A 19,572-nucleotide genomic window follows, 5' to 3' on the forward strand; every position below is an offset into this window, starting at 1 on the left:
CGCGTATTGTGGATTTTCAGGAGCCAGCCGGCCACTCCCAGCCGCAGGCCCCCGAACAAAAATCACGGCCCGTTTCCCCGGAAAACAAAACTCACCCACCCTGCTTCTGGCTGGCAGATTGCAGGAGCCACTTGGCTCTATCAAACTAGCCCGACTCGGCACTGGTCACCCCTTGGGCCAGGGAACCATCCTGCGCGGCGTGGATTTTCAGGAGCCAGCCGGCCACTCCCAGACACAGGCCCCCAAACACAAACTACGGCCCTTTTCCCTGGAAGTAAAACTGACCTCCCCGCCTTCTGGATGGTAGACTGCAGGAGCCACTTTGTACTATCATACCAGTCCGACTCGGCACTTGTGCCAGCTTTCATATGGGAACCATCCTGCGTATCATGGATTTTCAGGAGCCAGCCGGCCACTCCCAGCCACAGGCCCCTGAACACAAACTACGGCCCTTTTCCCTGGAAGTAAAACTGACCTGCCCATCTTCTGGCTTGCAGATTGCAGGAGCCACTTGGCTCTATCAAACCAGCCCAACTCGGCACTGCTCCCAACATTCATCTGGGAACCATCCTGCGTATCGTGGATTTTCAGGAGCCAGCCGGCCACTCCCAGCCACAGGCCCCCGAACACAAACCGTGGCCCTTTTCCCTGGCAAACAAAACTCACCCGCCCCGCTTCTGGCTGGCAGATTGCAGGAGCCACTTGCCTCTATCAAACCAGCCCGACTTGGCACTGGTGCCCCCTTTGGTCTGGGAACCATCCTGCGCGGCGTGGATTTTCAGGAGCCAGCCGGCCACTCCCAGCCACAGGCCCCCGAACACAAACCACGGCCCTTTTCCCTGGCAAACAAAACTCACCCGCCCCGCTTCTGGCTGGCAGACTGCAGGAGCCACTTGGCTCTATCAAACTAGCCCGACTCGGCACTGGTGACCCCTTGGGCCTGGGAACCATCCTGCGCGGCGTGGATTTTCAGGAGCCAGCCGGCCACTCCCAGACACAGGCCTCCAAACACAAACTACGGCCCTTTTCCTGGAAGTATAACTGACCTGCCCATCTTCTGGCTGGCAGATTGCAGGACCCACTTGGCTCTATCAAACCAGCCCGACTTGGCACTGGTGCCACCTTTCATCTGGGAACCATCCTGCGTATCGTGGATTTTCAGGAGCCAGCCTGCCACTCCCAGCCACAGGCCCCCGAACACAAACCACGGACCTTTTCCCTGGCAAACAAAACTCAACCGCCCCGCTTCTGGCTGGCAGACTGCAGGAGCCACTTGCCTCTATCAAATCAGCCCGACTTGGCACTGGTGCCCTCTTTCATCTGGGAACCATCCTGCGTATCGTGGATTTTCAGGAGCCAGCCGGCCACTCCCAGCCACAGGCTCCCAAACAAAAACCACGGCCCTTTTTCCCTGGAAGTAAAACTGACCTGCCCATCTTCTGGCTGGCAGATTGCAGGAGCCACTTGGCTCTATCAAACCAGCTTGACTTGGCACTGGTGCCACCTTTCATCTGGGAACCATCCTGCATATCGTGGATTTTCAGGAGCCAGCCGGCCACTCCCAGCCACAGGCCCCCGAACACAAACCACGGCCCTTTTCCCTGGCAAACAAAACTAAGCTGCTTTGCTTCTGGCAGGCAGAATGCAGGAGCCACTTGGCTCTATCATACCAGCCCGATATGGCACTGGTTCAACCATTCGTCTGGGAACCATCCTGTGTATCGTGGATTTTCAGGAGCCAGCCGGCCACTCCCAGCCACAGGCCCCCGAACAAAAGCCACGGCCCTTTTCCCTGGCAAAAAAAACTCAGCTGCCCCGCTTCTGGCTGGCAGATTGCAGGAGCCACTTGGCTCAATCAAAGCAACCTGACTTGGCACTGGTGCACCCATTGGTTTGGGAACCATACTGCGCGGCATGGATTTTCAGGAGCCAGCCGGCCACTCCCTGCCACAGGCCCCCGAACACAAACCACGGCCCTTTTCCCTGGCAAACAAAACTCAGCTGCCCCGCTTCTGGCTTGCAGAATGCAGGAGCCACTTGGCTCTATCAAACCAGCCCTATATGGCACTGGTTCCACCATTCGTCTGGGAACCATCCCGCGTATTGTGGATTTTCAGGAGCCAGCCGGCCACTCCCACCCACAGGCTCCAGAACAAAAGCCACGGCCCTTTTCCCTGGCAAAAATAACTCACCTGCCCCGATTCTGGCTGGCAGATTGCAGGAGCCACTTGGCTCTATCAAAGCAACCTGACTTGGCACTGGTGCACGCATTGGTTTGGGAACCATACTGCGCGGCATGGATTTTCAGGAGCCAGCCGGCCACTCCCAGCCGCAGGCCCCCGAACAAAAATCACGGCCCGTTTCCCTGGAAAACAAAACTCACCCACCCTGCTTCTGGCTGGCAGATTGCAGGAGCCACTTGGCTCTATCAAACTAGCCCGACTCGGCACTGGTCACCCCTTGGGCCAGGGAACCATCCTGCGCGGCGTGGATTTTCAGGAGCCAGCCGGCAACTCCCAGACACAGGGCCCCAAACACAAACTACGGCCCTTTTCCCTGGAAGTAAAACTGACCTGCCCATCTTCTGGCTTGCAGATTGCAGGAGCCACTTGGCTCTATCAAACCAGCCCAACTCGGCACTGCTCCCAACTTTCATCTGGGAACCATCCTGCGTATCGTGGATTTTCAGGAGCCAGCCGGCCACTCCCAGCCACAGGCCCCCGAACACAAACCATGGCCCTTTTCCCTGGCAAACAAAACTCACCCGCCCCGCTTCTGGCTGGCAGATTGCAGGAGCCACTTGCCTCTATCAAACCAGCCCGACTTGGCACTGGTGCCCCCTTTGGTCTGGGAATCATCCTGCGCGGCGTGGATTTTCAGGAGCCAGCCGGCCACTCCCAGCCACAGGCCCCCGAACACAAACCACGGCCCTTTTCCCTGGCACACAAAACTCACCCGCCCTGCTTCTGGCCGGCAGATTGCAGGAGCCACTTGGCTCTATCAAACTAGCCCGACTCGGCACTGGTGACCCCTTGGGCCTGGGAACCATCCTGCGCGGCGTGGATTTTCAGGAGCCAGCCGGCCACTCCCAGACACAGGCCTCCAAACACAAACTACGGCCCTTTTCCTGGAAGTATAACTGACCTGCCCATCTTCTGGCTGGCAGATTGCAGGACCCACTTGGCTCTATCAAACCAGCCCGACTTGGCATTTGTACCACCTTTCATCTGGGAACCATCCTGCGTATCGTGGATTTTCAGGAGCCAGCCTGCCACTCCCAGCCACAGGCCCCCGAACACAAACCACGGACCTTTTCCCTGGCAAACAAAACTCACCCGCCCTGCTTCTGGCTGGCAGACTGCAGGAGCCACTTGCCTCTATCAAATCAGCCCGACTTGGCACTGGTGCCCTCTTTCATCTGGGAACCATCCTGCGTATCGTGGATTTTCAGGAGCCAGCCGGCCACTCCCAGCCACAGGCTCCCAAACAAAAACCACGGCCCTTTTTCCCTGGAAGTAAAACTGACCTGCCCATCTTCTGGCTGGCAGATTGCAGGAGCCACTTGGCTCTATCAAACCAGCTTGACTTGGCACTGGTGCCACCTTTCATCTGGGAACCATCCTGCATATCGTGGATTTTCAGGAGCCAGCCGGCCACTCCCAGCCACAGGCCCCCGAACACAAACCACGGCCCTTTTCCCTGGCAAACAAAACTAAGCTGCTTTGCTTCTGGCAGGCAGAATGCAGGAGCCACTTGGCTCTATCATACCAGCCCGATATGGCACTGGTTCAACCATTCGTCTGGGAACCATCCTGCGTATCGTGGATTTTCAGGAGCCAGCCGGCCACTCAGAGCCGCAGGCCCCCAAAAACAAACTACGGCCATTTTCCCTGCCAAACAAAACTCACCCGCCCCGCTTCTGGGTGTCAGATTGCAGGAGCCACTTGGCTCTATCAAATCAGCCCGACTCGGCACTGCTCCCAACTTTCATCTGGGAACCATCCTGCGTATTGTGGATTTTCAGGAGCCAGCCGGCCACTCGCAGCCACAGGCCCCCGAACACAAGCCACCGCCCTTTTTCCCTGGCAAACAAAACTCACCCGCCCCGCTTCTGGCTGGCAGAATGCAGGAGCCACTTGCCTATATCAAACCAGCCCGACTCGGCACTTGTGCCACCTTTCATCTGGGAACCATCCTGTGTATCGTGGATTTTCAGGAGCCAGCCTGCCACTCCCAGTCACAGGCCCCCGAACACAAACCACGGCCCTTTTCCCTGGCAAACAAAACTCACCCGCCCCGCTTCTGGCTGGCAGATTGCAGGAGCCACTTGCCTCTATCAAACCAGCCCGACTCAGCACTGGTGCCCTCTTTCGTCTGGGAACCATCCTGTGTATCGTGGATTTTCAGGAGCCAGCCGGCCACTCCCAGTCACAGGCCCCCAAACACAAACTAGGGCCCTTTTCCCTGGAAGTAAAACTGACCTCCCCACCTTCTGGATGGTAGACTGCAGGAGCCACTTTGTACTATCATACCAGTCCGACTCGGCACTTGTGCCACCTTTCATATGGGAACCATCCTGCGTATCATGGATTTTCAGGAGCCAGCTGGCCACTCCCAGCCACAGGCCCCCGAACACAAACTACGGCCCTTTTCCCTGGAAGTAAAACTGACCTGCCCATCTTCTGGCTTGCAGATTGCAGGAGCCACTTGGCTCTATCAAATCAGCCCGACTCGGCACTGCTCCCAACTTTCATCTGGGAACCATCCTGCGTATTGTGGATTTTCAGGAGCCAGCCGGCCACTCCCAGCCACAGGCCCCCGAACAAAAACCACGGCCCTATACCCTGGCAAACAAAACTCAGCTGCCCCGCTTCTGGCTGGCAGAATGCAGGAGCCACTTGGCTCTATAAACCAGCCCGACTTGGTACAGGTCCCACCTTGTGTTTGGGAACCATCCTGCGTATCGTGGATTTTCAGGAGCCACCCTGCCACTCCCAGTCACAGGCCCCCGAACACAAACCACGGCCCTTTTCCCTGGCAAACAAAACTCACCCGCCCCGCTTCTGGCTGGCAGATTGCAGGAGCCACTTGCCTCTATCAAACCAGCCCGACTCAGCACTGGTGCCCACTTTCGTCTGGGAACCATCCTGCGTATCGTGGATTTTCAGGAGCCAGCCGGCCACTCCCAGTCACAGGCCCCCAAACACAAACTACGGCCCTTTTCCCTGGAAGTAAAACTGACCTCCCCACCTTCTGGATGGTAGACTGCAGGAGCCACTTTGTACTATCATACCAGTCCGACTCGGCACTTGTGCCACCTTTCATATGGGAACCATCCTGCGTATCATGGATTTTCAGGAGCCAGCTGGCCACTCCCAGCCACAGGCCCCCGAACACAAACTACGGCCCTTTTCCCTGGAAGTAAAACTGACCTGCCCATCTTCTGGCTTGCAGATTGCAGGAGCCACTTGGCTCTATCAAACCAGCCCGACTCGGCACTGCTCCCAACTTTCATCTGGGAACCATCCTGCGTATCGTGGATTTTCAGGAGCCAGCCGGCCACTCCCAGCCACAGGCTCCAGAACAAAAGCCACGGCCCTTTTCCCTGGCAAAAAAAACTCAGCTGCCCCGCTTCTGGCTGGCAGATTGCAGGAGCCACGTGGCTCAATCAAAGCAACCTGACTTGGCACTGGTGCACCCATTGGTTTGGGAACCATACTGCGCGGCATGGATTTTCAGGAGCCAGCCGGCCACTCCCAGTCACAGGCCCCCGAACACAAACCACGGCCCTTTTCCCTGGCAAACAAAACTCACCCACCCCGCTTCTGGCTGGCAGAATGCAGAAGCCACTTGCCTCTATCAAACCAGCCCGACTCGGCACTGGTGCCCCCTTTGGTCTGGGAACCATCCTGCGCGGCGTGGATTTTCAGGAGCCAGCCGGCCACTCCGAGCCACAGGCCCCCGAACACAAACCACGGCCCTTTTCCCTGGCAAACAAACCTCACCTGCCCCGCGTCTGGCTGGCAGATTACAGGAGCCACTTGGCTCTATCAAAGCAACCTGACTTGGCACTGGTGCACCCATTGGTTCAGGAACCATACTGCGCGGCATGGATTTTCAGGAGCCAGCCGGCCACTCCCAGCCACAGGCCCCCGAACACAAACCACGGCCCTTTTCCCTGGCAAACAAAACTCACCCGCCCCGCTTCTGGCTGGCAGATTGCAGGAGCCACTTGCCTCAATCAAACCAGCCCGACTTGGCACTGGTGCCCCCTTGGGTCTGGGAACCATCCTGCATGGCGTGGATTTTCAGGAGCCAGCCTGCCACTCCCAGCCACAGGCCCCCAAACACCAACTACGGCCCTTTTCCCTGGAAGTAAAACTGACCTGCCCATCTTCTGGCTGGCAGATTGCAGGAGCCACTTGGCTCTATCAAACTAGCCCGACTCGGCACTGGTGACCCCTTGGGCCTGGGAACCATCCTGCGCGGCGTGGATTTTCAGGAGCCAGCCGGCCACTCCCAGACACAGGCCTCCAAACACAAACCACGGCCTTTTTCCTGGAAGTATAACTGACCTGCCCATCTTCTGGCTGGCAGATTGCAGGACCCACTTGGCTCTATCAAACCAGCCCGACTTGGCACTGGTGCTACCTTTCATCTTGGAACCATCATGCGTATCGTGGATTTTCAGGAGCCAGCCGGCCACTCCCAGCCACCGGCTCCCAAACAAAAACCACGGCCCTTTTTCCTGGAAGTAATACTGACCTGCCCATCTTCTGGCTGGCAGATTGCAGGAGCCACTTGGCTCTATCAAACCAGCTTGACTTGGCACTGGTGCCACTTTTCATCTGGGACCCATCCTGCATATCGTTGATTTTCAGGAGCCAGCCGGCCACTCCCTGCCACAGGCCCCCGAACACAAACCACGGCCCTTTTCCCTGGCAAACAAAACTCAGCTGCCCCGCTTCTGGCCTGCAGAATGCAGGAGCCCCTTGGCTCTATCAAACCAGCCCTATATGGCACTGGTTCCACCATTCGTCTGGGAACCATCCCGCGTATTGTGGATTTTCAGGAGCCAGCCGGCCACTCCCAGCCGCAGGCCCCCGAACAAAAATCACGGCCCGTTTCCCTGGAAAACAAAACTCACCCACCCTGCTTCTGGCTGGCAGATTGCAGGAGCCACTTGGCTCTATCAAACTAGCCCGACTCGGCACTGGTCACCCCTTGGGCCAGGGAACCATCCTGCGCGGCGTGGATTTTCAGGAGCCAGCCGGCCACTCCCAGACACAGGCCCCCAAACACAAACTACGGCCCTTTTCCCTGGAAGTAAAACTGACCTCCCCGCCTTCTGGATGGTAGACTGCAGGAGCCACTTTGTACTATCATACCAGTCCGACTCGGCACTTGTGCCAGCTTTCATATGGGAACCATCCTGCGTATCATGGATTTTCAGGAGCCAGCCGGCCACTCCCAGCCACAGGCCCCCGAACACAAACTACGGCCCTTTTCCCTGGAAGTAAAACTGACCTGCCCATCTTCTGGCTTGCAGATTGCAGGAGCCACTTGGCTCTATCAAACCAGCCCAACTCGGCACTGCTCCCAACTTTCATCTGGGAACCATCCTGCGTATCGTGGATTTTCAGGAGCCAGCCGGCCACTCCCAGCCACAGGCCCCCGAACACAAACCGTGGCCCTTTTCCCTGGCAAACAAAACTCACCCGCCCCGCTTCTGGCTGGCAGATTGCAGGAGCCACTTGCCTCTATCAAACCAGCCCGACTTGGCACTGGTGCCCCCTTTGGTCTGGGAACCATCCTGCGCGGCGTGGATTTTCAGGAGCCAGCCGGCCACTCCCAGCCACAGGCCCCCGAACACAAACCACGGCCCTTTTCCCTGGCAAACAAAACTCACCCGCCCTGCTTCTGGCTGGCAGATTGCAGGAGCCACTTGGCTCTATCAAACTAGCCCGACTCGGCACTGGTGACCCCTTGGGCCTGGGAACCATCCTGCGCGGCGTGGATTTTCAGGAGCCAGCCGGCCACTCCCAGACACAGGCCTCCAAACACAAACTACGGCCCTTTTCCTGGAAGTATAACTGACCTGCCCATCTTCTGGCTGGCAGATTGCAGGACCCACTTGGCTCTATCAAACCAGCCCGACTTGGCACTGGTGCCACCTTTCATCTGGGAACCATCCTGCGTATCGTGGATTTTCAGGAGCCAGCCTGCCACTCCCAGCCACAGGCCCCCGAACACAAACCACGGACCTTTTCCCTGGCAAACAAAACTCAACCGCCCCGCTTCTGGCTGGCAGACTGCAGGAGCCACTTGCCTCTATCAAATCAGCCCGACTTGGCACTGGTGCCCTCTTTCATCTGGGAACCATCCTGCGTATCGTGGATTTTCAGGAGCCAGCCGGCCACTCCCAGCCACAGGCTCCCAAACAAAAACCACGGCCCTTTTTCCCTGGAAGTAAAACTGACCTGCCCATCTTCTGGCTGGCAGATTGCAGGAGCCACTTGGCTCTATCAAACCAGCTTGACTTGGCACTGGTGCCACCTTTCATCTGGGAACCATCCTGCATATCGTGGATTTTCAGGAGCCAGCCGGCCACTCCCAGCCACAGGCCCCCGAACACAAACCACGGCCCTTTTCCCTGGCAAACAAAACTAAGCTGCTTTGCTTCTGGCAGGCAGAATGCAGGAGCCACTTGGCTCTATCATACCAGCCCGATATGGCACTGGTTCAACCATTCGTCTGGGAACCATCCTGTGTATCGTGGATTTTCAGGAGCCAGCCGGCCACTCAGAGCCGCAGGCCCCCAAAAACAAACTACGGCCATTTTCCCTGCCAAACAAAACTCACCCGCCCCGCTTCTGGGTGTCAGATTGCAGGAGCCACTTGGCTCTATCAAATCAGCCCGACTCGGCACTGCTCCCAACTTTCATCTGGGAACCATCCTGCGTATTGTGGATTTTCAGGAGCCAGCCGGCCACTCCCAGCCACAGGCCCCCGAACACAAGCCACCGCCCTTTTTCCCTGGCAAACAAAACTCACCGCCCCGCTTCTGGCTGGCAGAATGCAGGAGCCACTTGCCTATATCAAACCAGCCCGACTCGGCACTTGTGCGACCTTTCATCTGGGAACCATCCTGTGTATCGTGGATTTTCAGGAGCCAGCCTGCCACTCCCAGTCACAGGCCCCCGAACACAAACCACGGCCCTTTTCCCTGGCAAACAAAACTCACCCGCCCCGCTTCTGGCTGGCAGATTGCAGGAGCCACTTGCCTCTATCAAACCAGCCCGACTCAGCACTGGTGCCCTCTTTCGTCTGGGAACCATCCTGCGTATCGTGGATTTTCAGGAGCCAGCCGGCCACTCCCAGTCACAGGCCCCCAAACACAAACTACGGCCCTTTTCCCTGGAAGTAAAACTGACCTCCCCACCTTCTGGATGGTAGACTGCAGGAGCCAATTTGTACTATCATACCAGTCCGACTCGGCACTTGTGCCACCTTTCATATGGGAACCATCCTGCGTATCATGGATTTTCAGGAGCCAGCTGGCAACTCCCAGCCACAGGCCCCCGAACACAAACTACGGCCCTTTTCCCTGGAAGTAAAACTGACCTGCCCATCTTCTGGCTTGCAGATTGCAGGAGCCACTTGGCTCTATCAAACCAGCCCGACTCGGCACTGCTCCCAACTTTCATCTGGGAACCATCCTGCGTATCGTGGATTTTCAGGAGCCAGCCGGCCACACCCAGCCACAGGCCCCCGAACAAAAGCCACGGCCCTTTTCCCTGGCAAAAAAAACTCAGCTGCCCCGCTTCTGGCTGGCAGATTCCAGGAGCCACTTGGCTCAATCAAAGCAACCTGACTTGGCACTGGTGCACCCATTGGTTTGGGAACCATACTGCGCGGCATGGATTTTCAGGAGCCAGCCGGCCACTCCCTGCCACAGGCCCCCGAACACAAACCACGGCCCTTTTCCCTGGCAAACAAAACTCAGCTGCCCCGCTTCTGGCTTGCAGAATGCAGGAGCCACGTGGCTCTATCAAACCAGCCCTATATGGCACTGGTTCCACCATTCGTCTGGGAACCATCCCGCGTATTGTGGATTTTCAGGAGCCAGCCGGCCACTCGCAGCCACAGGCCCCCGAACACAAGCCACCGCCCTTTTTCCCTGGCAAACAAAACTCACCCGCCCCGCTTCTGGCTGGCAGAATGCAGGAGCCACTTGCCTATATCAAACCAGCCCGACTCGGCACTTGTGCCACCTTTCATCTGGGAACCATCCTGTGTATCGTGGATTTTCAGGAGCCAGCCTGCCACTCCCAGTCACAGGCCCCCAAACACAAACTACGGCCCTTTTCCCTGGAAGTAAAACTGACCTCCCCACCTTCTGGATGGTAGACTGCAGGAGCCACTTTGTACTATCATACCAGTCCGACTCGGCACTTGTGCCACCTTTCATATGGGAACCATCCTGCGTATCATGGATTTTCAGGAGCCAGCCGGCCACTCCCAGCCACAGGCCCCCGAACACAAACCACGGCCCTTTTCCCTGGCAAACAAACCTCACCTGCCCCGCGTCTGGCTGGCAGATTACAGGAGCCACTTGGCTCTATCAAAGCAACCTGACTTGGCACTGGTGCACCCATTGGTTCAGGAACCATACTGCGCGGCATGGATTTTCAGGAGCCAGCCGGCCACTCCCAGCCACAGGCCCCCGAACACAAACCACGGCCCTTTTCCCTGGCAAACAAAACTCACCCGCCCCGCTTCTGGCTGGCAGATTGCAGGAGCCACTTGCCTCAATCAAACCAGCCCGACTTGGCACTGGTGCCCCCTTGGGTCTGGGAACCATCCTGCATGGCGTGGATTTTCAGGAGCCAGCCTGCCACTCCCAGCCACAGGCCCCCAAACACCAACTACGGCCCTTTTCCCTGGAAGTAAAACTGACCTGCCCATCTTCTGGCTGGCAGATTGCAGGAGCCACTTGGCTCTATCAAACTAGCCCGACTCGGCACTGGTGACCCCTTGGGCCTGGGAACCATCCTGCGCGGCGTGGATTTTCAGGAGCCAGCCGGCCACTCCCAGACACAGGCCTCCAAACAAAAAACCACGGCCCTTTTCCTGGAAGTATAACTGACCTGCCCATCTTCTGGCTGGCAGATTGCAGGACCCACTTGGCTCTATCAAACCAGCCCGACTTGGCACTGGTGCCACCTTTCATCTGGGAACCATCATGCGTATCGTGGATTTTCAGGAGCCAGCCGGCCACTCCCAGCCACAGGCCCCCGAACACAAACCACGGCCCTTTTCCCTGGCAAACAAACCTCACCTGCCCCGCGTCTGGCTGGCAGATTACAGGAGCCACTTGGCTCTATCAAAGCAACCTGACTTGGCACTGGTGCACGCATTGGTTTGGGAACCATACTGCGCGGCATGGATTTTCAGGAGCCAGCCGGCCACTCCCAGTCACAGGCCCCCGAACAAAAATCACGGCCCGTTTCCCTGGAAAACAAAACTCACCCACCCTGCTTCTGGCTGGCAGATTGCAGGAGCCACTTGGCTCTATCAAACTAGCCCGACTCGGCACTGGTCACCCCTTGGGCCAGGGAACCATCCTGCGCGGCGTGGATTTTCAGGAGCCAGCCGGCCACTCCCAGACACAGGCCCCCAAACACAAACTACGGCCCTTTTCCCTGGAAGTAAAACTGACCTCCCCGCCTTCTGGATGGTAGACTGCAGGAGCCACTTTGTACTATCATACCAGTCCGACTCGGCACTTGTGCCAGCTTTCATATGGGAACCATCCTGCGTATCATGGATTTTCAGGAGCCAGCCGGCCACTCCCAGCCACAGGCCCCCGAACACAAACTACGGCCCTTTTCCCTGGAAGTAAAACTGACCTGCCCATCTTCTGGCTTGCAGATTGCAGGAGCCACTTGGCTCTATCAAACCAGCCCAACTCGGCACTGCTCCCAACATTCATCTGGGAACCATCCTGCGTATCGTGGATTTTCAGGAGCCAGCCGGCCACTCCCAGCCACAGGCCCCCGAACACAAACCGTGGCCCTTTTCCCTGGCAAACAAAACTCACCCGCCCCGCTTCTGGCTGGCAGATTGCAGGAGCCACTTGCCTCTATCAAACCAGCCCGACTTGGCACTGGTGCCCCCTTTGGTCTGGGAACCATCCTGCGCGGCGTGGATTTTCAGGAGCCAGCCGGCCACTCCCAGCCACAGGCCCCCGAACACAAACCACGGCCCTTTTCCCTGGCAAACAAAACTCACCCGCCCTGCTTCTGGCTGGCAGATTGCAGGAGCCACTTGGCTCTATCAAACTAGCCCGACTCGGCACTGGTGACCCCTTGGGCCTGGGAACCATCCTGCGCGGCGTGGATTTTCAGGAGCCAGCCGGCCACTCCCAGACACAGGCCTCCAAACACAAACTAGGGCCCTTTTCCTGGAAGTATAACTGACCTGCCCATCTTCTGGCTGGCAGATTGCAGGACCCACTTGGCTCTATCAAACCAGCCCGACTTGGCACTGGTGCCACCTTTCATCTGGGAACCATCCTGCGTATCGTGGATTTTCAGGAGCCAGCCTGCCACTCCCAGCCACAGGCCCCCGAACACAAACCACGGACCTTTTCCCTGGCAAACAAAACTCAACCGCCCCGCTTCTGGCTGGCAGACTGCAGGAGCCACTTGCCTCTATCAAATCAGCCCGACTTGGCACTGGTGCCCTCTTTCATCTGGGAACCATCCTGCGTATCGTGGATTTTCAGGAGCCAGCCGGCCACTCCCAGCCACAGGCTCCCAAACAAAAACCACGGCCCTTTTTCCCTGGAAGTAAAACTGACCTGCCCATCTTCTGGCTGGCAGATTGCAGGAGCCACTTGGCTCTATCAAACCAGCTTGACTTGGCACTGGTGCCACCTTTCATCTGGGAACCATCCTGCATATCGTGGATTTTCAGGAGCCAGCCGGCCACTCCCAGCCACAGGCCCCCGAACACAAACCACGGCCCTTTTCCCTGGCAAACAAAACTAAGCTGCTTTGCTTCTGGCAGGCAGAATGCAGGAGCCACTTGGCTCTATCATACCAGCCCGATATGGCACTGGTTCAACCATTCGTCTGGGAACCATCCTGTGTATCGTGGATTTTCAGGAGCCAGCCGGCCACTCAGAGCCGCAGGCCCCCAAAAACAAACTACGGCCATTTTCCCTGCCAAACAAAACTCACCCGCCCCGCTTCTGGGTGTCAGATTGCAGGAGCCACTTGGCTCTATCAAATCAGCCCGACTCGGCACTGCTCCCAACTTTCATCTGGGAACCATCCTGCGTATTGTGGATTTTCAGGAGCCAGCCGGCCACTCCCAGCCACAGGCCCCCGAACACAAGCCACCGCCCTTTTTCCCTGGCAAACAAAACTCACCCGCCCCGCTTCTGGCTGGCAGAATGCAGGAGCCACTTGCCTATATCAAACCAGCCCGACTCGGCACTTGTGCGACCTTTCATCTGGGAACCATCCTGTGTATCGTGGATTTTCAGGAGCCAGCCTGCCACTCCCAGTCACAGGCCCCCGAACACAAACCACGGCCCTTTTCCCTGGCAAACAAAACTCACCCGCCCCGCTTCTGGCTGGCAGATTGCAGGAGCCACTTGCCTCTATCAAACCAGCCCGACTCAGCACTGGTGCCCTCTTTCGTCTGGGAACCATCCTGCATATCGTGGATTTTCAGGAGCCAGCCGGCCACTCCCAGTCACAGGCCCCCAAACACAAACTACGGCCCTTTTCCCTGGAAGTAAAACTGACCTCCCCACCTTCTGGATGGTAGACTGCAGGAGCCACTTTGTACTATCATACCAGTCCGACTCGGCACTTGTGCCACCTTTCATATGGGAACCATCCTGCGTATCATGGATTTTCAGGAGCCAGCTGGCAACTCCCAGCCACAGGCCCCCGAACACAAACTACGGCCCTTTTCCCTGGAAGTAAAACTGACCTGCCCATCTTCTGGCTTGCAGATTGCAGGAGCCACTTGGCTCTATCAAACCAGCCCGACTCGGCACTGCTCCCAACTTTCATCTGGGAACCATCCTGCGTATCGTGGATTTTCAGGAGCCAGCCGGCCACTCCCAGCCACAGGCCCCCGAACAAAAGCCACGGCCCTTTTCCCTGGCAAAAAAAACTCAGCTGCCCCGCTTCTGGCTGGCAGATTCCAGGAGCCACTTGGCTCAATCAAAGCAACCTGACTTGGCACTGGTGCACCCATTGGTTTGGGAACCATACTGCGCGGCATGGATTTTCAGGAGCCAGCCGGCCACTCCCTGCCACAGGCCCCCGAACACAAACCACGGCCCTTTTCCCTGGCAAACAAAACTCAGCTGCCCCGCTTCTGGCTTGCAGAATGCAGGAGCCACGTGGCTCTATCAAACCAGCCCTATATGGCACTGGTTCCACCATTCGTCTGGGAACCATCCCGCGTATTGTGGATTTTCAGGAGCCAGCCGGCCACTCGCAGCCACAGGCCCCCGAACACAAGCCACCGCCCTTTTTCCCTGGCAAACAAAACTCACCCGCCCCGCTTCTGGCTGGCAGAATGCAGGAGCCACTTGCCTATATCAAACCAGCCCGACTCGGCACTTGTGCCACCTTTCATCTGGGAACCATCCTGTGTATCGTGGATTTTCAGGAGCCAGCCTGCCACTCCCAGTCACAGGCCCCCAAACACAAACTACGGCCCTTTTCCCTGGAAGTAAAACTGACCTCCCCACCTTCTGGATGGTAGACTGCAGGAGCCACTTTGTACTATCATACCAGTCCGACTCGGCACTTGTGCCACCTTTCATATGGGAACCATCCTGCGTATCATGGATTTTCAGGAGCCAGCCGGCCACTCCCAGCCACAGGCCCCCGAACACAAACCACGGCCCTTTTCCCTGGCAAACAAACCTCACCTGCCCCGCGTCTGGCTGGCAGATTACAGGAGCCACTTGGCTCTATCAAAGCAACCTGACTTGGCACTGGTGCACCCATTGGTTCAGGAACCATACTGCGCGGCATGGATTTTCAGGAGCCAGCCGGCCACTCCCAGCCACAGGCCCCCGAACACAAACCACGGCCCTTTTCCCTGGCAAACAAAACTCACCCGCCCTGCTTCTGGCTGGCAGATTGCAGGAGCCACTTGCCTCAATCAAACCAGCCCGACTTGGCACTGGTGCCCCCTTGGGTCTGGGAACCATCCTGCATGGCGTGGATTTTCAGGAGCCAGCCTGCCACTCCCAGCCACAGGCCCCCAAACACCAACTACGGCCCTTTTCCCTGGAAGTAAAACTGACCTGCCCATCTTCTGGCTGGCAGATTGCAGGAGCCACTTGGCTCTATCAAACTAGCCCGACTCGGCACTGGTGACCCCTTGGGCCTGGGAACCATCCTGCGCGGCGTGGATTTTCAGGAGCCAGCCGGCCACTCCCAGACACAGGCCTCCAAACAAAAAACCACGGCCCTTTTCCTGGAAGTATAACTGACCTGCCCATCTTCTGGCTGGCAGATTGCAGGACCCACTTGGCTCTATCAAACCAGCCCGACTTGGCACTGGTGCCACCTTTCATCTGGGAACCATCATGCGTATCGTGGATTTTCAGGAGCCAGCCGGCCACTCCCAGCCACAGGCTCCCAAACAAAAACCACGGCCCTTTTCCCTGGAAGTAATACTGACCTGCCCATCTTCTGGCTGGCAGATTGCAGGAGCCACTTGGCTCTATCAAACCAGCTTGACTTGGCACTGGTGCCACTTTTCATCTGGGACCCATCCTGCATATCGTGGATTTTCAGGAGCCAGCCGGCCACTCCCTGCCACAGGCCCCCGAACACAAACCACGGCCCTTTTCCCTGGCAAACAAAACTCAGCTGCCCCGCTTCTGGCTTGCAGAATGCAGGAGCCACTTGGCTCTATCAAACCAGCCCTATATGGCACTGGTTCCACCATTCGTCTGGGAACCATCCCGCGTATTGTGGATTTTCAGGAGCCAGCCGGCCACTCCCAGACACAGGCCCCCAAACACAAACTACGGCCCTTTTCCCTGGAAGTAAAACTGACCTCCCCGCCTTCTGGATGGTAGACTGCAGGAGCCACTTTGTACTATCATACCAGTCCGACTCGGCACTTGTGCCAGCTTTCATATGGGAACCATCCTGCGTATCATGGATTTTCAGGAGCCAGCCGGCCACTCCCAGCCACAGGCCCCCGAACACAAACTACGGCCCTTTTCCCTGGAAGTAAAACTGACCTGCCCATCTTCTGGCTTGCAGATTGCAGGAGCCACTTGGCTCTATCAAACCAGCCCAACTCGGCACTGCTCCCAACTTTCATCTGGGAACCATCCTGCGTATCGTGGATTTTCAGGAGCCAGCCGGCCACTCCCAGCCACAGGCCCCCGAACAAATGCCACGGCCCTTTTCCCTGGCAAAAAAAACTCAGCTGCCCCGCTTCTGGCTGGCAGATTGCAGGAGCCACTTGGCTCAATCAAAGCAACCTGACTTGGCACTGGTGCACCCATTGGTTTGGGAACCATACTGCGCGGCATGGATTTTCAGGAGCCAGCCGGCCACTCCCAACCACAGGCCCCCGAACACAAACCACGGCCCTTTTCCCTGGCAAACAAAACTCACCCGCCCTGCTTCTGGCTGGCACATTGCAGGAGCCACTTGCCTCTATCAAACTAGACCGACTCGGCACTGGTCACCCGTTGGGCCAGGGAACCATCCTGCGCGGCGTGGATTTTCAGGAGCCAGCCGGCCACTCCCAGACACAGGCCCCCAAACAAAAACTACGGCCCTTTTCCCTGGAAGTAAAACTGACCTCCCCGCCTTCTGGATGGTAGACTGCAGGAGCCACTTTGTACTATCATACCAGTCCGACTCGGCACTTGTGCCAGCTTTCATATGGGAACCATCCTGCGTATCATGGATTTTCAGGAGCCAGCCGGCCACTCCCAGCCACAGGCCCCCGAACACAAACTACGGCCCTTTTCCCTGGAAGTAAAACTGACCTGCCCATCTTCTGGCTTGCAGATTGCAGGAGCCACTTGGCTCTATCAAACCAGCCCAACTCGGCACTGCTCCCAACATTCATCTGGGAACCATCCTGCGTATCGTGGATTTTCAGGAGCCAGCCGGCCACTCCCAGCCACAGGCCCCCGAACACAAACCATGGCCCTTTTCCCTGGCAAACAAAACTCACCCGCCCCGCTTCTGGCTGGCAGATTGCAGGAGCCACTTGCCTCTATCAAACCAGCCCGACTTGGCACTGGTGCCCCCTTTGGTCTGGGAACCATCCTGCGCGGCGTGGATTTTCAGGAGCCAGCCGGCCACTCCCAGCCACAGGCCCCCGAACACAAACCACGGCCCTTTTCCCTGGCAAACAAAACTCACCCGCCCTGCTTCTGGCTGGCAGATTGCAGGAGCCACTTGGCTCTATCAAACTAGCCCGACTCGGCACTGGTGACCCCTTGGGCCTGGGAACCATCCTGCGCGGCGTGGATTTTCAGGAGCCAGCCGGCCACTCCCAGACACAGGCCTCCAAACACAAACTACGGCCCTTTTCCTGGAAGTATAACTGACCTGCCCATCTTCTGGCTGGCAGATTGCAGGACCCACTTGGCTCTATCAAACCAGCCCGACTTGGCACTGGTGCCACCTTTCATCTGGGAACCATCCTGCGTATCGTGGATTTTCAGGAGCCAGCCTGCCACTCCCAGCCACAGGCCCCCGAACACAAACCACGGACCTTTTCCCTGGCAAACAAAACTCAACCGCCCCGCTTCTGGCTGGCAGACTGCAGGAGCCACTTGCCTCTATCAAATCAGCCCGACTTGGCACTGGTGCCCTCTTTCATCTGGGAACCATCTTGCGTATCGTGGATTTTCAGGAGCCAGCCGGCCACTCCCAGCCACAGGCTCCCAAACAAAAACCACGGCCCTTTTTCCCTGGAAGTAAAACTGACCTGCCCATCTTCTGGCTGGGAGATTGCAGGAGCCACTTGGCTCTATCAAACCAGCTTGACTTGGCACTGGTGCCACCTTTCATCTGGGAACCATCCTGCATATCGTGGATTTTCAGGAGCCAGCCGGCCACTCCCAGCCACAGGCCCCCGAACACAAACCACGGCCCTTTTCCCTGGCAAACAAAACAAAGCTGCTTTGCTTCTGGCAGGCAGAATGCAGGATCCACTTGGCTCTATCATACCAGCCCGATATGGCACTGGTTCAACCATTCGTCTGGGAACCATCCTGCGTATCGTGGATTTTCAGGAGCCAGCCGGCCACTCAGAGCCGCAGGCCCCCAAAAACAAACTACGGCCATTTTCCCTGCCAAACAAAACTCACCCGCCCCGCTTCTGGGTGTCAGATTGCAGGAGCCACTTGGCTCTATCAAATCATCCCGACTCGGCACTGCTCCCAACTTTCATCTGGGAACCATCCTGCGTATTGTGGATTTTCAGGAGCCAGCCGGCCACTCCCAGCCACAGGCCCCCGAACAAAAACCACGGCCCTATACCCTGGCAAACAAAACTCAGCTGCCCCGCTTCTGGCTGGCAGAATGCAGGAGCCACTTGGCTCTATAAACCAGCCCGACTTGGTACAGGTCCCCCCTTGGGTCTGGGAACCATCCTGCGTATCGTGGATTTTCAGGAGCCACCCTGCCACTCCCAGTCACAGGCCCCCGAACACAAACCACGGCCCTTTTCCCTGGCAAACAAAACTCACCCGCCCCGCTTCTGGCTGGCAGATTGCAGGAGCCACTTGCCTCTATCAAACCAGCCCGACTCAGCACTGGTGCCCACTTTCGTCTGGGAACCATCCTGCGTATCGTGGATTTTCAGGAGCCAGCCGGCCACTCCCAGTCACAGGCCCCCAAACACAAACTACGGCCCTTTTCCCTGGAAGTAAAACTGACCTCCCCACCTTCTGGATGGTAGACTGCAGGAGCCACTTTGTACTATCATACCAGTCCGACTCGGCACTTGTGCCACCTTTCATATGGGAACCATCCTGCGTATCATGGATTTTCAGGAGCCAGCTGGCCACTCCCAGCCACAGGCCCCCGAACACAAACTACGGCCCTTTTCCCTGGAAGTAAAACTGACCTGCCCATCTTCTGGCTTGCAGATTGCAGGAGCCACTTGGCTCTATCAAACCAGCCCGACTCGGCACTGCTCCCAACTTTCATCTGGGAACCATCCTGCGTATCGTGGATTTTCAGGAGCCAGCCGGCCACTCCCAGCCACAGGCTCCAGAACAAAAGCCACGGCCCTTTTCCCTGGCAAAAAAAACTCAGCTGCCCCGCTTCTGGCTGGCAGATTGCAGGAGCCACGTGGCTCAATCAAAGCAACCTGACTTGGCACTGGTGCACCCATTGGTTTGGGAACCATACTGCGCGGCATGGATTTTCAGGAGCCAGCCGGCCACTCCCAGTCACAGGCCCCCGAACACAAACCACGGCCCTTTTCCCTGGCAAACAAAACTCACCCACCCCGCTTCTGGCTGGCAGAATGCAGAAGCCA

Source organism: Zonotrichia albicollis, chromosome W (assembly GCF_047830755.1).
Source record: "Zonotrichia albicollis isolate bZonAlb1 chromosome W, bZonAlb1.hap1, whole genome shotgun sequence".
In the NCBI taxonomy this organism is placed as follows: domain Eukaryota; kingdom Metazoa; phylum Chordata; class Aves; order Passeriformes; family Passerellidae; genus Zonotrichia; species Zonotrichia albicollis.